Genomic DNA, 21,937 nt, shown 5'->3' with positions numbered 1-21,937 from the left:
TTCCCATCCAAATCTTCAAAGCAGTCAAAAGATCAAATCAGATTTATTTTAAAGATGTAATTTTCATCTTTGAATTCATGAGAAACCTGCACTGCCCATATTCAAAGTATATCACCAAACTCATGATGAAGCCCAGGAAGGACACAACATATTTTGGCTGAGAATATTTATTTGGTTATGTAACAAACCTTAAGAGGACAACAGACAAAGCAAGACTATAACAACCTTCAAGACATCTGCATTGCTTTCCATTCAGAAAAAGGCTTTTCACTATAGCAGAAGTGACACAACGACACGCCACTTGTAATAACATCTTCCTCTTCACTCTGTTTATACCTTTTATTTTTAAAGCACACGTATTTGAAGTGGAAAGAAGTTACTTCATGCTCTTTTTTGTACTAAACTCTTTCTTATTTAATACATTAACTGCTTTCTCATCTCCTATTCCTCTACTTCAATTTTTTTGTGTTCCTGCTTTTCAGCCTAGTTTCCGAAGAAAATATGGCTTATGCAACCATAATGTCTGCACATCTATCTTTCTCACCACTGTCCCAGGCTCACCCGCTTGCCAGTTTCATCCAAGTTTTACAGAGGGGTAGAAGCCTCAGAGATAATCACGTTCTTATAAATTTCATGAAAATAATTACACAGACAGAAAATAAAAACCCTGTAAATGACTGTGCTGGAGTGAATCAGAATTTGTAATTTACTGTAAGAGACAAAGGCTTGCAACATTAAGTATCACTCATTCATGAAGCAGTCGGGTTTTCTGATGTTGGAGAATGTGGAAAAGTTTGAATCAATTTTTGCTTGCATAACTCAATTTGCTAAGGTTTCATGCCATATTGCAAAATGCTTAACATAACAATAGATCCTTAACACAACCCTAGATCCTTAAATGCCAGGTGCAGGAAGAGGCTGGTATTTGGCAGTCATATGACAGAGATCAGTCCTCCTTGAGGGATCATGATGAGACACAAAGCTGGGTCCTGATTTCAGCCTTCAATGGTAACAGCTACTACTTTCTGTGTATATAATCTTTATTCTTTTGGATTTGTGTTACATGGAAGCCTTGGGAAGCAAGAAAAGAGCGAGAGAGCCTCCAAAGTCTCCTTTTGCAAAAAGTTAACCAGATAAAAGTGTGAGTGAGAACAGATCATGATGTGACTTATGCTTATGTAACAGCATCCACTAGCTAAGGGACTGCATGGACACCTAGATAAAGCATTTGGAAACCACCTTATCGAAAATGAGGACAGAGGTCTTAAAGGCTCCCTACTGTGTACCTGTGGAAAATAAACTGATTGCAACTGAATAGCACACAGGATGCTTGCTTTTTGTCAGATGAATCCTACCTGGAATGTTTGAAGTAGGGAATACCCTGATAGCCAGAAGCAGAAAAAAGCAGTTCGATGGAGATTCTAAGACCCCTTGGCACCAATTACACTAAATATGTTAGAAGTGGACTTAGTACTGAAGACTAACCTCTGCCACATCCAGGGGAGTCTCCTTGACTCCACTCTTCCTAGTATCAAGGGAAACAAGGAGAGGGCATCTGTGGTCCTTTGACTTGCTCAGATGCATTAGTAACCTGAGCAACAAGTTCTGTGTTAACACTCATCACTCAAAAGGCCTCATGAATGACCAGTGGAGTTGAGGAACTCTCAGAACAATCGAGAGTGTGTTGTGAAATGATCATGAAAGATATTTCCTGACATCAAGCCTCTTTGGAAGATGTCAGCTACTGCACTCAAAAGTGTTCAGCTGACAAAAAGGATATGATTAAATCCAGAGAGTTTCATCGGATACTTCTGAAACCCCACTCAGAATCCTGACCTAAGTGACTGGCACACAGCATACCAGTCAGAAAGATGCTTCTCCTTCAAATTATAGAATCATGTCACCTTCCTCTAAATCTGTGTTTCTGAATAACTTCTCCAAAAATTACTTTTCATATTGTTGCCTCATGTTGCATGAGAACTTATTCAGAAACACAGATTTGGAGGAAGGAAAAAATCAATGAAAAAATCAAGACAACAATATGAAGATGTTTGCAGATTCTTCCTGAAGACAATGAGAAGACTAAGTGCCAAAACTGTGTATGATCCAAGACTCACAGCTATGAGAAAGCTATGTGTGTAAGAACAGATTCATTACTTTATATAACTGAGAGGAACTGAAAAAGTTCTAGTGCACAGTGGCCTATACATTAATACACAGAGTTTGAAAAGAGGGCGTAACTGCACACATCTGTTTTAATACTGTACAACTTGAAGATGTAGTCTGCCCCAAGATACCAGATGTACGTGTACCCACAACGTGCTTGTGTACTCAGAAATAGAATTAAAGAAAGCACGTAATAGTCAAAGAACAAACCACTTAGATTTGTGAGGACAAGGAGAGTTTAAGCAATGCTGAATTTTGTACAAAAGAAAACTGAGAACTTCCAAAAGGATGAAGTACCACATCTTTTTTGGTGGGTAATATTGTCTAGATGCTCCTTTTTTGGAAAATAATATAATTATCACTATAATACATTAAGAGTCCTAACCAAGTTATAGAGTGGCAAGCTTATCTTTTTCTTTACCCAGAGAGTTAACAAATAGAAAAAGAATTACTTTCTCCTCATGTAGGGTTTTTTCTTCTCTGTACAAAGCTAAATTTAGATTTTGCAAAGCATTAGAAGTATAATATGCAAATTTTTGAAGCTGTTCTTAAATCTCTAAAAACATAGCAAAAAACCTTAAAGAAAACTACTTTTTAAAGAGCATTTTCTACAAACATGCACTCCAGGAGAGGAAAGACCTTCAGAACAAGTCAACATCAGATGACAATACCCTCCACTTGCCAAGCTTACAGGGATGCAACTGACATGCAGTCATAGGCCAAAGTATACAAACAGTATTGTTATAGCATATTAGTGATTAAAATACTTAGGGATACTGCCTTTAATTACCTGGTTTGCAATGACAGAAGAGAGGGAGACAGAAGAGACAGGGGCAAATTGCCTTCTCCAGTACAGATTACCTAGATCTTTCCATAATCCAGAGAGGTAATGAGTAGCTCAACAGATGAAGTTAACATCACTCTGATGGTCTTGATTGACAGATAACTTATTAGTCATTACAAAAAATGAGAAGACGAAGAAGTAGAACAAATTCTTTATATTATTGAATTATATCCCAATGGTGCCTGGTTGCTGAGTATTAGAACTCAAGAAAAGCAAGCAGAACGACAAGTCTAAAATTTATCTCCTTTTGTTACAGAATTCTTAACAAAAAAGTTACATTTCCCTCAGATTTGTTCCTGTTGCTTTTACATTTCCTACTTCTACTTTAACAAATTTTTTCAAGCCTATTTGAATTTATGCTGTAAAATTATACTGAAAAACATTGTATTTTTGGCACCTTCAATTATATTGAATGTGTTATTGATTATATTGTAAATGTTTTGTCTGATACTTTGCATATCAAATTATTTTATATATTCAATTTTGTCTTCTCTCAAGAACTAATATTTGACTAACAATGTTCTCAAATTTTAGTTTTTTTAAAAAAAGTGAGGCACTCAGAGCACTTCTTTAGATAAGGCTATACTGAAATTTATACGTAAACTAGAAATAAAATTTTTCATTTGGTATTTTAATAGTTGTATTTTATCTCCAAAATTTAATACAATACCTTTGAGGACATCAGTTTTTTAACAATAATTTTTGACCAAAGATTTACTAAATTTGTCATGCAAAGGACTATTGTATTCACTTCTTGAAGCACTTTGTTCTTTATTTTTTTCTCCAGGTCTTATATTTAAGATCTCTATAGCTAAATAACTATAGATAAACATTCCAAATTTCAGACAAGAATTCCTCTGTTATGTGAGGAATAGACTACTTCTATAAATAAAATATAAAATTAATAAATCATATATATTTTGCAAATAAACATTTTATAAACAAATATTTATAAACTTAAAAAATTATAAACATTATATGAATAAAATGCTATTGCTTTCTCTCTTCAGAATAAAATATTGCCATACTGCCATTCATATATACCAGTTGCTGGCATTTTCTAAGGTTGTGAAGTCTTTTAAATTATACTGTGTTTCCCATTGGCTGTGTTCTTCACATACAACTCCAATTCTATCAAATATAGCCAGTTAAACAGGCAGACAAATCCCCCAAAGCCCAGGCCTCATGCATAGCATTTTATTCTCATCTACTGCAGAACACTATTGCCCAGACTGGTGTGTTATCCAAAATAGAGAAAAGTAGGATAATGGACTATAGTTGCCACGGCATAGAAGAGATGAAGATATGGAAGGGTCGCAGCTTAGCCCTGCAATCATTATAGATATCTCATCAGGAGAAACTAAGGTCATAGATGTTTCTATGCTGGACAACTGAATACTGAATGTATTCACTGTGAAGTAGACATATTTTGGGTTCAATATTTACATGGGAAGATGTAAGAACAAAGACAAATTGGATAAAAAATAACTTAAAGAACAATTATCTGGGTCTTTTTTTTAGAAAGGTGACTAAACAGAGCAAGCTTAGGAAGAGCTCAGATGTTTTCCTAAAGCTTATAAGTCACAAAAAATAATAAACTCAATAATAATAAATAAAAAACTCTTAATAATAATAAACAAACAAAAAACTCTTCCAGCACAAATTTTTTTTAGATGATTTCATAAAGATATCTAACCATGTTACGTTCATGTTCCAGCCAGACCCATTCAAATAGTTGACTAGAAGAAAAGGGGGGGCATATAGTTCTTAAGAAATCTATAAATTCAGTTTAAGATGTTACTGTGGTTTTGTACAGACTGTGTTGTATAATAGAATGGTACAAAAAATTGTCTTAAGTATTTCCAAGCCTAAGTGAGCAAACTTTCCAATTGTTATTTTGAGATATATTTATGAAAAGTCTATTTCTGTTTGAAAACACACTACAGTAAAAGTAAGTCACCTAGCTTTGTCAAAGTAGCATAATAAAGGTAGAAAGTGTACAACTATTTTGAATATCCTAGCCTGCCATATTTATGAAAAATTAGATAGTAAGAACCAAACAGGAGGTGGCCAAGAAAGATTATATGTGGATCTGAAAGGGTACTTGCTATCTCTCAAAACATCCAGCTGGCCTTTCTGTCTTGGAATAACTGCTACATGACCAGAGATCACTTCTGAATGTCAATTTTTTTTTTTTTTATAGACAACTGTGTACTCTTATCAAACATAACTGAAATCACTCTTTAAAGAAGGACAATATGATACCATATGCCACTTATCATGGCTTCATAGACCATAGACCACACTTTGACAGCTATTGACCTACTTGTTTATTCCAGTTTGAGCAAATAGGGTAGTAAATCACCTCTGAAAACTGAATACACTCAAGGACATGAAAAAGGATAGTTAAAGGATAGTTAAGTTTAGCTGAAGACGCAAAGAGATGGGGGGAAAAAAAACAACACACTTGCGAAACTTTAGAAATACTTTCCTTCCTTATTTGGAAACCCAAGCTTATTGTCCATTTAAATCCAACCACCCAGCCCAAATGTTAGTTCAACACCGATTATAGTATTCTTTGAGTTAAGCTTACATTTTATTATTTTTTTATGATAACTAAAGTACAGTTTGTAACTGTAATCAAGATAAAACATAAGATATAACATTTGATAGTTAAATAGGAAATATTTGTACAGAACTATAGTACTATTCAGGTCCTTCTCAAAATAAGCCATGAAATGCCATAAGAACCTACATAGTTGGTTTAGATCAGGAAAAGAAGAATACTGAGGCCTTGTCTGAGGAAGATGAAACAACAGGAGACAAACATGGATTCCAGTAAAGTAGGGATATGTTCAAAATGATGAGCATTTGGCTGAGCAATGTGGTAAATTCTGCCCATTCCGAAAGGGCAACAAACAAACAAACAACCCCCTCCCCAAACTAACCTACTGTAATTCACCAGTGACTCAAATTGTAATCTGAGCTCTAAATGTTTTTCTAATTAGGTGTTCTATATTTTGTGCTATTTTTGAAATTCTTCATTTGGAAATATTTGTGCACACAAAGCATTTAAAGAATACCACCACTGAATGATGACATTAACTATGATATTGAATGGAGAAAGAGAAGTAGTATGAAGATATGTAGGTGACGTTTGTCACCGTTTGTCCCCAGATGAAATTCATTTATTAAGAAAAAAAAAAAAACACCTTCCAATTTGCTTGAAAGTGGCTGGCTCTCACTTGTACACTATTATACCATGATTAATAGTTAACAACAGACTACATAATACACAGCTATAACACAATGCTGTTTACAATGAAGCACATCCTGTCAGTGGTCAAAAGAGGTAACAGTCCATCTAGATGCCAATAAATGCTTGGCCGTGAAATGGCAGGTCAGCCAGCTTGCTTTTCCCTCTCTCAGGGTAACCCCACTTCTCTGTAACTTCATTACTGGTTTTGTGCAGGTGATAAACTGGCTATGGCTCAAGTGTGCTCTGTCACCTTCCATTTATTATTAACACCTGAATGCCAGCTCACAGCTACAAACTGACACTATAGTACAGTGTAACCGGTGCTTCCAGGCAGAGCAAATCAACCTTCACCAATTTAAGTAGGACACAATATTTGCTTGCACTGAAAAGAGACATAAGGTCACTGAAATAGCATAACTGGTGACAGCATATAGCATTTTAACACCGCTAATAGCATAACCTGTGACAACGTATAAGTATTTTGTACTGCAGCTAAACAGAAGTATATAACTCCAAAGGGGCTAATAGAGATTTGTGGTACGGTTGCACAAATGGGTTCAGGAAAACATCTGCAAGCAGTCAAATCTGCAAGAAAAGAAGAAAGAAGAAATGCAACTCAGTCAGGAAGGATGTCTGTTGGAACCAGAATAATCCTGCAGAATAAACAGAAAAGATGCCTGGCAAAACCAGAACAGGTCCTGGTCCTAAAAAATAAGATCAACTATGTTGAGAGCAGATGAGATCCTCCCTTTCTTTTTGAGGAGGAGGGTGAGAAGCATAAAACATGAAGTATGAGAGAGGAAAAATGGAAAAAGTCTCCTACTTGGGTTCAGGCTTTCCCACATCAAAGAGCTCAAGCTGGCCACCTTGGTGACTAAGACCATCAAGGATCCAAGCCATCAATAGCAGCTATCCAGCATCAGCTCTATGGTATTGTATACTTACAGTTCATTTAAGATAAGCATGTTAAGGACTAACTGTTTTAATATTGTGTGCTCCTGGCTGTTAACAATTAAGAATAACCACTGGCAATGTGTACTGTTAATGAAGGCCAAATCAATAAAGTGTTGTTCTGAAGTTTAAAACTGGCCTGATTTATCAGTCTTCTAAACACTACCAACACAGTAATCTGTAATTCTCTAAATGATAAATATATATATATATACATACATTCAGTTGCAAGTGTCATGCACTTATGAGTAGAGCACAATTCCTAGTTCTCCTATATACTTCATATTTGGAGCAGGAGTTGGGTGAATCACCTATTCCTGCTCTTTAAATTTGGTAACAGGAATGCTATTTCCTTTCTCCCCTTTCCTTTGTCCTATTTATATTGTGAGCTCTTCAGATTAAGGACTGTCTTTTACTAGGTCTAACATCAACCACAAATGACACAAGATCTCAGGCTGGTAGGTGCTATTTCCATCAAAACAGAAAACTGTAATAGTCAGCTAAATTCAACATATAGATCTTGATGCACCAAGATGTAATAAAACTAAGTTTTGGGCAGTACAAACAGGCTTCTGCAACTATAGAACTATACATTTCATTTCTACCACTGTCTACCTTCTCCATTACACTAGTGGTTGTTTGTGACCCACACTCCCCCTTCCAACCAATATTAGGGTCTTGCACCCTCCTCTCACAAGAGTTCTGCGTTCTCCTCACTTCTACCTCCTTTACCAGGGTTCCCTCAACAGCACCCTCATATCCTTATTTCACAAGTATGCAAACAATTCTATGTAATCTCATTTCCCACGCTCATTCTGCTCACCACTTGTTCTGGGAGATGAGTCAGTCTGGATGCTAATAACTATACTGCAAAGGCAGATGAAGATGAGAGATGGACCTTGCTATACTGGCAAGCATTAACTGTTCAAATATTACATTTTCAGACACTATGTTCTTTGAAAGATACTTGAAGTTATGGCTATTCTAAATAATAGCAAAGGTTTTCATGCATCACCTCTTTTCCTCCTTTCAGTTCTCTAATCTATAAAATCGGTAAGACTCTACCCAGAATATTGCCCCAAAATTGAATTCTTCACAAAGTTCTTGTACTCAAAAACAGAAAAGGAAACTACATTGAAAAAAGAGTAAACTTTCAAACTTGACTAATGAGATGTCTTATCTTTTGCACTGATTTGCCTATTGTTCAAAGATTGAAAGTTTACTATATAACCAAAGAGATAAAACAAAGGATTAAGATTAAATAATACACTGTATATTCACTAGATACCAAAAGATGCATACAGTATGCAGCTAATGTATCTTCAGCAATTAAAAATTCAGCTATATGAATATTGCAATGATTTAAGTTTTTGAATTATTTATCTTAAAGTGGCAGAAAAGATCACTATTTAAAAATAACATGCAACATGGAAGTCATGAAAAATTGATGTGCAACAGACAATTTCAAGATTTGAGCTCCCTTTATGCAAAGCTATTAATGCTAAAAATTTCGTACCAAAATTCAAGTCATTGGAAAAAGAAACCTTATGACCTGTTCCAGCAATTCCCAATCCTCAGTTTTATTCCCTCTGAAGTATACTTGCAAGTGTATGAACTCAAAAGAAGGATAATGTGGTGTTGGTTAAATCAAACCACAAAGGAAAAAATTAAATTCTCTCCGAAACCACTTCCTTCTTTTCTCCATTTGCCCCTCTAGTCTCTCATCCTCTGCCACACTCCCCCCCTCAGGTTCTCCAATGAAAATAAATGCTGGATGGCTTCATGTTAAGTCAGAAAAATCATCACTATAGCTGCATTTTACTGTATTTACTGCTTAACATATCCCAACAGTGAATCTAACATTTAGAATCTATCATATCAACATAGTCATCATGATCCAAGCTGCAAATAATAGATAGTGTCAGTGTCAATTTTGCTTTCTCACTCTTCCTTCCCTTCACTTCATCAGATTTTAATAATCCCTGTCAAACCACAAACAGTCCAAATTACCTTCTTGACACAGAAGCTTTCAAGGAAGAGACAGAATCTCAACTTTCATTTAGCAACTACAAAAGCAAGCTGTCCAACTGGACAAATATTATTTCCACTCCTGACAATCTCTACAGTAAAGCATACTTTTTAATTTTAACTGAAGCTGCCAAGGGTTTGATATAAGCTTCTTGTTTAGTGTAGACTGACTCACAGGATTAGCAGAAAAACAACTGTAATTGTGTTTAAAGAAGCCAACACTCCCAGCTAAAAGAGAAAAAGCCGTATGCAAAAGATGACAATTGCATGTTATAAGGCAACAATAAACTGAATTAAGCAAAAGATTATAAAAATAATTTCAATTAAGTAGACCTCATAAGGTCTATTTCAAAGCATTTTAAATTTCTAAGATAGACCAAACGGTTGCTACTAAAATGTAATATAAATCAAACTTTAGGGGAACACAGAATTTGTAGCTTCATCTATACGGGTGACAGTCTAAGAAAGGTTAGCGTTTGACAACAGGAAATATGCTCAAGGCAAATAAGCTTCCACAAAAGCATGTGATCTGTAATCATTTTCCTCTCTGTTGGTTTGTCTTCAAAGCAAGCTTGATAACATAACTCACCACTTTACATAGATCAGTTTAAAAGTAATTGATTTCTCTGATGAGGCACAGTATTGTATAATTAGCATTCTATTTGAAGTTTATGTGGATTAATCAAAGCATAATATATTTTTATATAAAATATTTTATTTGCAGAGACATTGCACTCTCTCTAATCACCTGGAAGTCTATTGCTTCTTCATATTTTTAATTATGTAAAGTTGAAATTGGGTTTTGAAGTGTTACTAGCTATAAAAAAGCAAAACAGAATAACCAGGATGATTCCCACCAGAAGACTCATGTTGTAAAATATTTGTTTAAATACTTCAAATAGCCTGCCCCATGTATAGGCCTATTAAGACTAATCAAAGGTGCTTTAAAAGATTCTATGGTAACTAGTAAGAATACATCAAAACAATAAAAGCCTATCTTTGAGAAATGCATAAAATCACTGTATGAAATAGAGAGGTATATGCCTATGTCGTGTCTAGTGTTCCACAGCAAGAGAATTATGCTTTCTGCTAATCAGAACACAGTCCTGAGTTAAGGACTTTTTGTTTGTTTGTTTTCAACATTTTGGGATAACAGCTGGATCTCTACGAACACCCCCTTTCATGGTAGGACATCTTCCTTCTTGCCTTCTTATTTTGTTTCCCTTCCCAGAGAAGGGAAGTCTTACCAGCTGTTTTTTTTCTCCTTCAGCATTGGCTAGCTGACATACAATTTTGACACTCGTCAGTATATTGATCCTACTATATTAGGTTTGCATCTGATTTGACCTATATTATCTTTTATCCCATATACACTGATGTATAAAACCCCTAGACTTCCCCTGAAAAGAGAAAAAGGACTACTAACACTTAAACTTTAGATGCTCATATTGCAAAACAGGCTAACCAAAAGGTAATATAGGATTTTAAGAGTCTGGTAGAAGTCTATCCCCGTTACATATAGTCCTCCAATAAAAGTTTGCATAATGGTAAAGGAGGTCAGAAGATCATTATCAAAGCATCTTAAAAAAGAAGCTAACCGTAATACACAGACAGATGCTATTCTCAGTTATAATTAAAAGCACATTGATTTACATCTCTTTAAGCAAAGTGTTTAATTCTATTCTCGACCGTCTTGACTTCCAGTTAACCAGCACTCTGAATCCAGAGAACTCATAACTGACGTCAGCTAGATTTCTGCATTAAAAAAGTTCAAATTACACCTCTTGTAAAAACTATAATTTTCATGTTTATTACTTGCCCATTATCTAACTGAATCATCCATTTCATTCAAAAAATATATACTTCCCTATAAGAGGTCTGCTACTACATCTGCCTCTCTCACTTTCCCTTAACATTTCTCTCACTTTCCATACTTTCTCTGTTTTTGGGCAGCTCAGACTTTCTCCTCTCTTCCCATCCAAACTATCACCAGAATGTTCAGCAAAAATAATCATCAATGCTGACAAAGGTGTTTTCATGCTTGGCTGTTAAAATCCAAAAGGATGAATAGGACAATTACCATTTCAGGCAACCTACAAATTCAGGCAGACCTGTCACTAACAGCAGCAGCCTCCCGGTTATGTGTTACTGCAACATCTTACTCCTGGAACACACATGTTGTTCAACATCATATAAAAGTGTTCTCAGTAGGCCATTTTCTCCGAATGTTTCCTGCCACAGTCTCTGGACACATTGCAAACAGCAAATATTTTACTGTTTTTTCAATACCATAACAAAGGCAATGCATCTGAGAACACTGAGGGCATCCTCCTTGCCTCAGAGTTTATTGCTTAACTCAACCTTATCTGGGCCCAAACATACTTATCTTCCTGGAAGGCCAATCTATGGACATCCCTTTTCCTATCCAGCTTGCATCACTTCTTTCTCATTGCTCTTTCTACTTATGTAGGATTATTTTATTTTTACACTAAAATGTACATACTATTTACTGTCTAACCATTAGCAAATACAATGGCAGTAAGAGATAGGAAAAAACATCCATAAAATACTATCTTAAAGTACAAATATACTCACTGACATGGAAGTGTGTTTACACCACACCTTTTCAACAGTAATCAAAGTAGTTGTACAAAACTAAACCTCGTGTGTATTTGGTTTGCAATTCTACAATTATCTAGGAAGGCAGTTTTTTTTCCAGGACAGGAGCTTCTTATGTAATTCAGAAGCCATATTTAAGTAATTTTTTTCAACTAGTTGCTTACAGTAAGCCTTCATCTTCCTATTGTGTCCTGTTCGTAATCTTTTCCAAGGAGTTTTGTCTCATTTTTACAACTTATGTTATTAGGTGTTATGTCTTTATTGCTTTGCAAGAAGTGCAAGTCACTTCTATGATGCTACAGATACAACAACCAATTCATAATAAAGTAGTATTTTAAAAGAATATTTATTCATAATATCTTTGCATTGCCACTGAAGGAGAAAGAAAGGAAAATCACAGAATCACAGAATGGTTGAGGTTGGAAGGGACCTCTGGAGATCATCTAGTCCAACCCCCCTGCTCAAGCAGCGTCACCTAGAGCACGTTGCACAGGATCGCATCCAGGCGCGTTTTGAATATCTCCAGAGAAGGAGACTCCACAACCTCTCTGGGCAACCTGTTCCAGTGCTCTGTCACCCTCACAGTGAAGAAGTTTTTCCTCATGTTCAGATGGAAGTGTCTGTGTTTCAGTTTGTGCCCGTTGCCTCGTGTCCTGTCGCTGGGCACCACTGAAAAGAGTCTGGTCCCATCCTCTCGACACCCTCCCTTCAGATACTTGTACACATTGATAAGATCTCCTCTCAGCCTTCTCTTCTCCAGGCTAAACAGGCCCAGCTCTCTCAGCCTTTCCTCATAAGAGAGATGCTCCAGTCCCCTCATCATCTTTGTGGCCCTTTGCTGGACTTGCTCCAGTAGTGCCACATCCCTCTTGTACTGGGGAGCCCAGAACTGGACACAGTACTCCAGATGGGGCCTCACCAGGGCTGAGTAGAGGGGGAGAATCACCTCCCTCGACCTGCTGGCAACACTCTTCCTGATGCACCCCAGCATACCATTGGCCTTCTGGGCCACAAGGGCACATTGCTGCCTCATGCTTAACTTGGTGTCCACCAGCACTCCCAGGTCCTTCTCCGCAGAGCTGCTTTCCAGCAGGTCAACCACCAACCTGTACTGGTGCATGGGGTTATTCCTCCCCAGGTGCAGGACCCTGCACTTCCCTTTGTTGAACTTCATGAGGTTCCTCTCTGCCCACCTCTCCAGCCTGCCCAGGTCTCTCTGAATGGCAGCACAGCCCTCTGGTGTATCAGCCACTCCTCCCAGTTTGGTATCGTCAGCAAACTTGCTGAGGGTGCACTCTGTGCCTTCATCCAGGTCATTGATGAAGAAGTTGAACAAGACTGGACCCAGTACTGACCCCTGGGGGACACCGCTAGCTACAGGCCTCCAACTTGACTCTGCACCGCTGATCACAGCTCTCTGAGCTCTGCCATTCAGCCAGTTCTCAGTCCACCTCACTGTCCACTCATCTAGCCCACACTTCCTGAGCTTCCCTATGAGGATGTTATGGGAGACAGTGTCAAAAGCCTTGCTGAAGTCAAGGTAGACAACATCCACTGCTCTCCCCTCATCTACCCAGCCAGTCATTCCATCAGAGAAGGCTATCAGATTGGTTAGGCATGATTTCCCCTTGGTGAAGCCATGCTGACTACTCCTGATCACTTTCTTGTCCTCCAAATGCTTGGAGATGGCCTCCAGGATGAGCTGCTCCATCACCTTTCCAGGGATGCAGGTTAGGCTGACTGGCCTGTAGTTCCCTGGGTCCTCCTTCTTGCCCTTTTTGAAGACTGCAGTGACACTGGCTTTCTTCCAGTCCTCAGGCACCTCTCCGGTTCTCCATGACCTTTCAAAGATGATGGAGAGTGGCTTAGAAATAATGTCCGCCAGCTCCCTCAGCACTCATGGGTGCATCCCATCAGGGCCCATGGATTTGTGGGAATAGCTATAATGGAAGGAATTTCCTTCTTCTCAAGGATCTTTTAAATGACAGATTGCTCTCACACTCCATTCTTCTGGGGAAGAAAGTGTTATTCAAGTTGCAACATGCAATTCCAGAAGAAAAAAGAGCACCAGTTTGAAGTTCCTGGTCACAGGGCAACTGAAGACTCATGCAGCTGGCAGCTCATGAAAGACACACAACCTGTACTTCAGGCTAAAGTTCATCTGCCTCTGTACGCCACGGCAATGCCGTGTGGGTATGTACAAGAATATTAATGGGGCACTCTAATGGGTTCTACCATCTCTTCTGGGAAGATGTTGTGTCAAGAGTACTATTTCTAAAGTTGATGGAGCCAGCTGTGTTAAAAGATGGGAGAGGGAATCATATCAAAACATGTTCTCGCAAAGGAAAATAAACCTTTCTTTGGAACCAGACTAGGACAATAATTTACTGTACAAAGAAGAAAGAATCAGCTGTTTTGTGATGCAGAAAGGAGTTTCTCCTCCCTACTGTCTTAAACAGCTTCTATAAAGATATTATATGAAATTGTCTACTGCAGAAAGCACTTAATCTTTGGTTTCATGATTAAGAGTGCTACTGTTCATAAATATCTTATAAAGGAACACCATGTGCTGTATTATTCTTTACATAATTACAAGCCTCAGATGAACTGTGCAGTCACCCAAGAAGTGGAAATACAGTGTAAACAATGCATACTACTTGCCTATCACCATGAAACAATAATGAATTTAGAACAATATTGAACTGGAACTTAGGAATCTAATTTTATTTTTCTTAAATGAGGACTGTATTTAAAGTTTCTAGAAAGAAAAGGGGGAAAAATTCACGGATTAAAGAAAAAAAGGAATAAAAAGCGTTTTCTAGAGTCACATTAACATGTTAGCAAATTTCTTTTTCCTTAAATTAATCTTATAGCATTTTACAACTTTTGTAAAGCAAAAAATTAATAAGCCATATAAGATTCAACTTGGGAACTTATATTGCAATCAAGATCTTTAAGGTTCAATCTATATTTTTTGCAATTTAACTGCCTAAAACTAAGCATAGTGACAGCTTTGCCAGAATACCCTTCAGAAGGAAAAGTTGTAACTAAATCTATTTTTATTTTAAGTATTCTATGGTGGGCTTACCTTAGAGTTGATATTCTATTAATCTGCAAGATAAATTATGCTTGTTCTGAGCCAACCAAGAGAAGGTGGTTGCAAGCCAAGATTCCCTTCACTGGTATACCACCAAAAGCAGTGTGGAAGATGTCATTAGTCCAAACAAAACCTCCAGTGAAAAAAGTAGTTAATGATATGTATTCTGAGTAAGGAGGAAAGAGTTCAGGGATAGAAAAGGGAGGCAGCATTTCCCGAAACAACATTCTTTTTCTAGAGGAGCTGGTAATAAGTGACATTATGATATCCTGGCTCATTGCTGATCTTTGGCACTGAACACAATTCAGAACCTTTAAGATTGTCACAAGTAATAGATTCAAAAATCTATTACTTTAGCAGTTTATGCCACAGGATGGCATGGAATGAATGACTGGATTTTTAATATCATGATATACTGAAGTTCACTTTTCAATTTTTCTTCTATCACAGGGTGCACCAGGAACAAATTTATTATAGTGAAAGAACTGAGTGGGCTATATTCCTCAGCACCACCTACATCTGCATTACCTGACACAACTCACATGTTCCCAGTCAAATGGCATGGTAAGTATCAAAAACAATGTAGACCCTACTATTCACATTTCAAATAATCCACTTCTTAATTTGTGCTACTGGATGATATAGCTTCATAAACCACTTTTTCTTGGGACAATTACAAGTTTTTATTCAAGTGAGATTTTTGTATTGCTATGCACCAATGACAACACAATAATAAGAGCAGAGGGAAACAGATTGATTGTGTCGAGAAAAGAGTTTCACATACACTGAGAGATAGGTCACATTTGCAGACCTTTTATTAATAAGGTCAAGAGAAATTAATCTGGTTTTCTGTATAATATGAAATAGACTGTGTTCTGCTCCAAATGTGAAAAATATTAGGGACTGCTGCAACTAATGAAATACACAGTTATAATATACATTTCAAAAACAGTAGTCTTAATCAGTTCTACAGTTCTACCATGTATTCCTTTCTGCAAACAGATACATTGTTCAGATTTCTTCCCAAATTACACTAACATGCATCCAGATTTCTTACCTACCCATTTCTGCATAGTTAAAGCATCTAGCCGTTTTTTATATCTAGTGTAAAGGGATGAATTTATAAAATGGTTACTCTAAATAAAACTTCCTTAAAACCTTTAAGAAAACCTTAAATTTAAATATAGCATCAGTTTCTTCTACATTTCACCTACATTTTCTTCAAGCAATTAAAATTCACATATATTCTTGACTAGAACCCATCAGCATTTTCGTATAAACGTCACAGGTCTCATCGTATTAGAACTTTATAAGCATTTATAGTTTATAGCAAGTCAATTTTGGAAGATACCCAACTTGCATAAATACATACCTTTAGTCAGTATGTCCTCTGCGTAACTGAAACTGTCTTCTTTTCAGTTTTAAATTTTCAGTATTATGGGACCATGCTTAGTTCACACGCAGTTAACAGTTTTTCAGTGGCCCTATGTAAAAAAGAAGGTAGTAAAATTACCAATAAGCAGCATTTGAAGAATTAATATTTCACAGATAAAAATCCCAATTGCTTAAGTATTATATAAAATTGCTCATACAATAAAAAGATGCTTCTTAATTCCAACTGATACATAATAGCCAAAGTTCAAAATGTTAAAAAAAAAAAATTCCATCTTAGGGGCCTTTATTTCAGTTGATACTAATTCCATAAAGCATGATGATTACATAATATTTCATTTTTTTGTTCCAAAGGTAGAGAAGCAATGCAGAGAAGATGGGATGGGAAATTAGAAGGTCACAGAATCTGCCAAAATAGTGTATGGCACCTATAAGAAATGCTTAGGTAAGGTCCATTCAGCTCAGTAGCTGTTTCTGAAACTTTATAGAAAAGCTTAATTGAGAATAATCTATGTTGAGGTCACACACTTACAGAATAAGCAATTTAGAGAACAAAAGAGATTGAAGCTTGAGGTGAGTATTTTATTATAAGACCTAAACATTGACGATTGCATCCACTATTGTTTGTGGATACTAGTGTAATGAACCAAATTAGGTGGCTGAAAACCAGCTTGGCAAAAAAGAATCCTATTATTCTTCTGCACCAGGCACTCACTCCGTGCAAGCCCATGTATCCTCATTTATCCAGCAGCTGTATAAACACCAATGCTGGTACAGGTGGGGAGGTGATCACAGTGAGTGGCTGGTAGAGGATTGCCTACTTGGCAGCAGTGCCAGTTTATGCTAGATTAAATTGACCAAACCGTGATGAAAATCATAGACTGTATACACTAGGCTTATACAATACAGACCTTGAGAAATCATCTCTACACAAGATTTGAAGTACTGTGTTTATGCACACATTTTGAAGTCCCAGAATATAAAAATAAAGTTCCATTACGTTTAATAGCCACAAAATAGGAAAATGTATGTAACAATAGGAAGTATCCTATTCACCAGCTTTGGTTTCACAGAATTTTAAGCAATTAAAAAAAAAAAACCATTTACAAGGCTTTCGACATGTATTAAATTCTTGTTTTATTCAGTACTCTTTACTAAGAAATGTGGTTCTTTCTGTGAAAAAGGACTGGGAACTATTAACACTTGTCAGGATTTTAGCTATAATATCCCAGGACTAAAGTTTCCTTAACTGTTTCTTGAAAGTTCTATAGAATAACCAGCAAAGGCAAGAGGAAAGGAAGTTTAGAAGGATTATGTATACGTTTGACAATGGGATATTCCCTATTCTTTGACCAATACTTTTACATCTGGTTTTAAATGAAGAACAAAACCTGTACTTTTTGCATTGCTTTTATTACTTTTCTGAAAACAGAGGCTATGCAAAAAGCTGTATCAAAAATGACAGGAAGGTTGCAACTCCAACCCATAAAAGCCAAGAAATTTAAAGTTAATCTGACATTCAATCCTTAAATCATACTTCTTTTTTAAAAAGCAACAATGCAAGTTAATGACAAGTTGTCAGCCCTAACTTTGAATTGCCTGAAGTTTGTCATTTGGTGTTTGTGTCACAACCTTAATGCTATTTAAATGTAGTTTTTAGTATCTATTATTTAAAAAGGTCTACTTTACGACAGCAAAAAGCTTTGATGGAGTAAACCTCAAAGTACACTGTAGTGCTGGTATGCCACTTCATTAGAAGTAGTGCATAAAACATATGCTGTTGACAAATCTAATTCATTAAAGGTGAGGTAGATGCACTTTAAAACAACTGGCTGGCATCATTATCTACAGTTCCTTTTATAAATTATTATTCTCTTCCCTTTTGACTGAACTTGTCAGTGTTCCCTTTTCAGACTGTGAATGTTTTTGCCTTAAAATTCAATACCTTCAACATGTTTGGACAAGTTAAATAAGTAGCGTATTTGCTAAAACTGAGATTGTAAGCAGAAACATTCACACTGATTATTTCACCTATATTAACTAATGAGGATCAAAATTAAGTAACAATGTATAAGAGTTTCAGCTTTATCAAACATAAAATTTAAAAACGAAGAGAAAAGGAAATTACAAAGTAGAACAGAGAACCATTCTGGCAGCTTTTTGCATTGCCATTCAGATGACTTGGATTCAGAATTGAATTGAATTCTGCAAGAAAGGAGGAGATCAGGCACATCACAGAGCTGACAGCTAGCTGACATACTTAGTTTTAAAAAGAAAAATTGCTAACTGTACTACTCAGACTTTTTTAAAAGCCAAAATTGGTATACGAGCTAACAAGTATAAAATTGCCCATAAATAAATTTAAACTGCGAATTGAAGAATGGCCCTAGCCATCAGAGTGGTGAAGTGCTTGAACAGCCTTCCAACAGAAAAAAACAGATATAACTTGTCATAAAGTAATCAAACTCCATCTTCAAATATCATTGCCTGTTCAAATACAAAATTTTTTCCTCTTCAACCCAGGAAGAATGAAGTCCTTCCAGTTCTAGATCACTATAGTCTTTAGAAACCAAATCACAGTGCAGGACCTTCACTGAATCAATAAAAGAAGTGAAAAAGAACATTTTTGAGGAATAAATATAGCACAATACAGTTAAGTTCCACTAATCACATATTTACCAACGTTCTAAATCACATTGTATATAAGGCAACACGGGGGAAAAAACAAAGATTCTTAATCAAAGATTCTTTCTGTAACATAATTTTCCTTTTGATTCCTTACAAGTGACCAAATGCTATATATTCAAAAAACAGTTATAGAAATTTTTGCATAGAATGCATAATCGTGTTTTAGTATGCCTATACTCTGTACACATATTTTTTAATGATTTGGCTGGACCAGCAAAGAATTTTGCCTTGCTCAAGAAAAAAATCCTATATAAGATATAATACCATCCTGGATATTTTTATATAGACACATGTACACAATATTCTATATTGTCTTTTCCTTAATATGCCAGATGGTTAAAGAATATATCTTGGTTTCATAAAAATTTGTATTTGATTTCAGTATAAGCTCTGATAATATTCTAGAGAAAACTGTCTCCCTCAGGAAAATGAATCTTTACCTTGGACATTGCTTAACAAAAAAAGACAAAACAGTAAATCATAAAAAAGTGCTTATTAAGTTCACAAATGTATAAAGTAGTACAGCTGACAGCTATCCAGAAATTTCTTATCCAGTGTGAGCCACTTTCTTTGAAATCTATCCCACCTGATAGAGGGGTCTGAGTCTCCTCTCCCCTCTACTGCCCAACTCTGTTCTACTAGGCACAAGCAACTATTGTATTTGTTCTTATTATAAATCTATTAGAAGATCTATGAAGAAAGAAAAAGAAAACAATTTTTAAAAGTATTTACAATGTCAAATATTATGAAACAATCTGTAATCACCCAACATTACTCCTGATCCTTACTCATCTTTTTTTCTAGCAGATGAAATGTCTTCTAATTTGCCTGTCAGGGAACCAAAGCATCAATTACCTGCACTGGTCACCAGCCATTAGGAAGCATCACCAGTTTCCAAATTTCTAACAGCTCTTTTCCTAAGGCAACAATCTCTAGCATAAAAAAAGAAAATCACATACTCAATAGAAAAGTTGGACGAATAGATGATAATGGATAGTACTGATTACATAAATTAAACAGCAAGTGATTTAATCCTCTCCTGCTCTTCTCTACTTGCAGAGACAAGCTGGTTCCAATGTAAGACTTACCCTGAAAACCTAAAAGGTGGACATTTTGCTTAGAAAAATTTGGCATAATGGTAACTTAAATATGGAACCATCTCCAAATACAATTCACTTCAGCGTATTTCATTCCTACATGGATTGCAGCAAATCAGTTTCTTCAAACAACTCTAAAAGAACTAAAAACCGACAGATTAATTTACCACATTTCAATCAGCATCTACCACCCACCTCACTGGAGTTGCATCACGTATGTCCAATATGCTACATACCCACTTTTCCCAATTAAAGTCTCCCCATTACTCCTCATGCCATTCCTTTTCTCTTAGTTCCATCTCCTACCAGACTGCCTTCACCATCCCGTTAGCAGAACCATCATATTTGTCCCAGCCTTCCCCCACTAAAACAAGGGGACAGTTAGGTGCAGTTGCACAGACTACAATGGTATTTCCACTCCAGGAGACACATCTCAAAGGCCACCTGTCCCTAGAATCCCTCAGTGAACTGAATTCACAATCATTTCATTTACAACAGTCTTGTTACTAAAAAGCTCCATATTCTATTGACTGTTGCTACTAGCAACTCTTCTTGCAAAGTCATTTCTTAGATTTTGTACCAGGGGCCTCTGCTCCCCCTTAACGTTATGGAAGTAGGACCTGGGAAATGCACTTTCCATTCTGATCAGGCAGTACAGCAGCCTAATAAATCTTTGAGAATATTTATGGGAGCGGGGAGGCAGGAAAGGGAGATAAATAAATAGGGGCATCAGGGGTAACATTCTTAATGGTGCTTGCCATTATTTCCTAAGAGGGTACTGCCTACAGCCAGTGATTTCAGCCCTGCCCTTAACCTACTGATGATCTTTAATAATCAGTAATGCTGCAAGGGATATTGCTAACCTCACTCCCCTTCTGGCAATGCTGGCACTCCAGATGAGAGAAACCTGTATCAGCAAAAACTTTCTACACTGCTTCCATTGCTTCATTGGGAGGAGGAGACCTTATCTGTGTCATTGCCTAAAAACATGTCTTTTATGCTTCTGTGTGTCAGGGACAGACCAAGTCATCCCTTGGCAGGCACCCCCTCTACAAAAGGTCTACCTGCCTTTTCTGCAACCCTCAGTATTAATTTCAGGAAGACATTTGTAAGACCTCACCGATTCTCATAAAGCTCCTGGGACTCCTGGGAACACAGTGGGATGTTGCTGCCCCTTTTCCTTGAAGGCACATTTCCTCATAGCACAGAGTGGTATCCCTGGATGTGAGAATGACTTATATGTCTTAATCTTGTGGATGACAAAGACAAGTAGAATCCTACAACAATCTTTTCAACCCATTCAAATCAGCCAGCCATTAAGTGAAATTTCTTGTTCATTCAAATGAATTCTTCACATGACTTAGTGAGAAAAATACAAATGGTGGATGCTCGGCATATGAAACTGGCCTGGTTATCAAACACTCAAATCCTGGCTGAACAGAAAACCCTTTTCTTACGGCAATAGGTTATTACATTACAATGACCTATTTTCTGCTATTAATATGACAGTGGATTTTGAAGTTGTTTTTGGCAAATACTGCCTCCTTTGTGAACCTAATAGCCAATAAGCTCTGATAAAAACAAACAAACAAAGAAAAAACAATTAATACATTAAGTTCAGCTTAGTCCTGAATGCTTCTACTACAATCTTTATGAGATGCTAAAGGAACATTGATATCTCAAGATAAGCTTGCCATTGCCAGTTACTTGGAATTCTTAGGAAAAATGAAGGTGTAAGAAATATAATAGTTATCTGCAAGATCTACTGATGACACAGGTTGTCCCTCAACTTAATG

General features: G+C 36.6%; 1 protein-coding gene across 1 annotated transcript in view; it reads right to left on the bottom strand.

Moving 5' to 3' along the window:
- Window positions 1–21,309, bottom strand: part of KIAA0825 (KIAA0825 ortholog) — a 251,032-nt gene extending 229,723 nt beyond the window's left edge. The window contains exons 1-2 of the mRNA XM_067315851.1: window positions 21,262–21,309; window positions 16,337–16,448 (exon numbers count right to left, since the gene is read on the bottom strand). The gene's annotated coding sequence lies outside the window, so the exon portion shown is untranslated. The remainder of the gene's footprint in view (window positions 1–16,336; window positions 16,449–21,261) is intronic.
- Between the last annotated feature and the right edge of the window lie 628 nt (window positions 21,310–21,937).

This window comes from Apteryx mantelli, chromosome Z (assembly GCF_036417845.1).
Source record: "Apteryx mantelli isolate bAptMan1 chromosome Z, bAptMan1.hap1, whole genome shotgun sequence".
NCBI classification, from domain to species: Eukaryota; Metazoa; Chordata; class Aves; order Apterygiformes; family Apterygidae; genus Apteryx; species Apteryx mantelli.
This window is presented reverse-complemented; position numbering and strand designations above follow the sequence as displayed.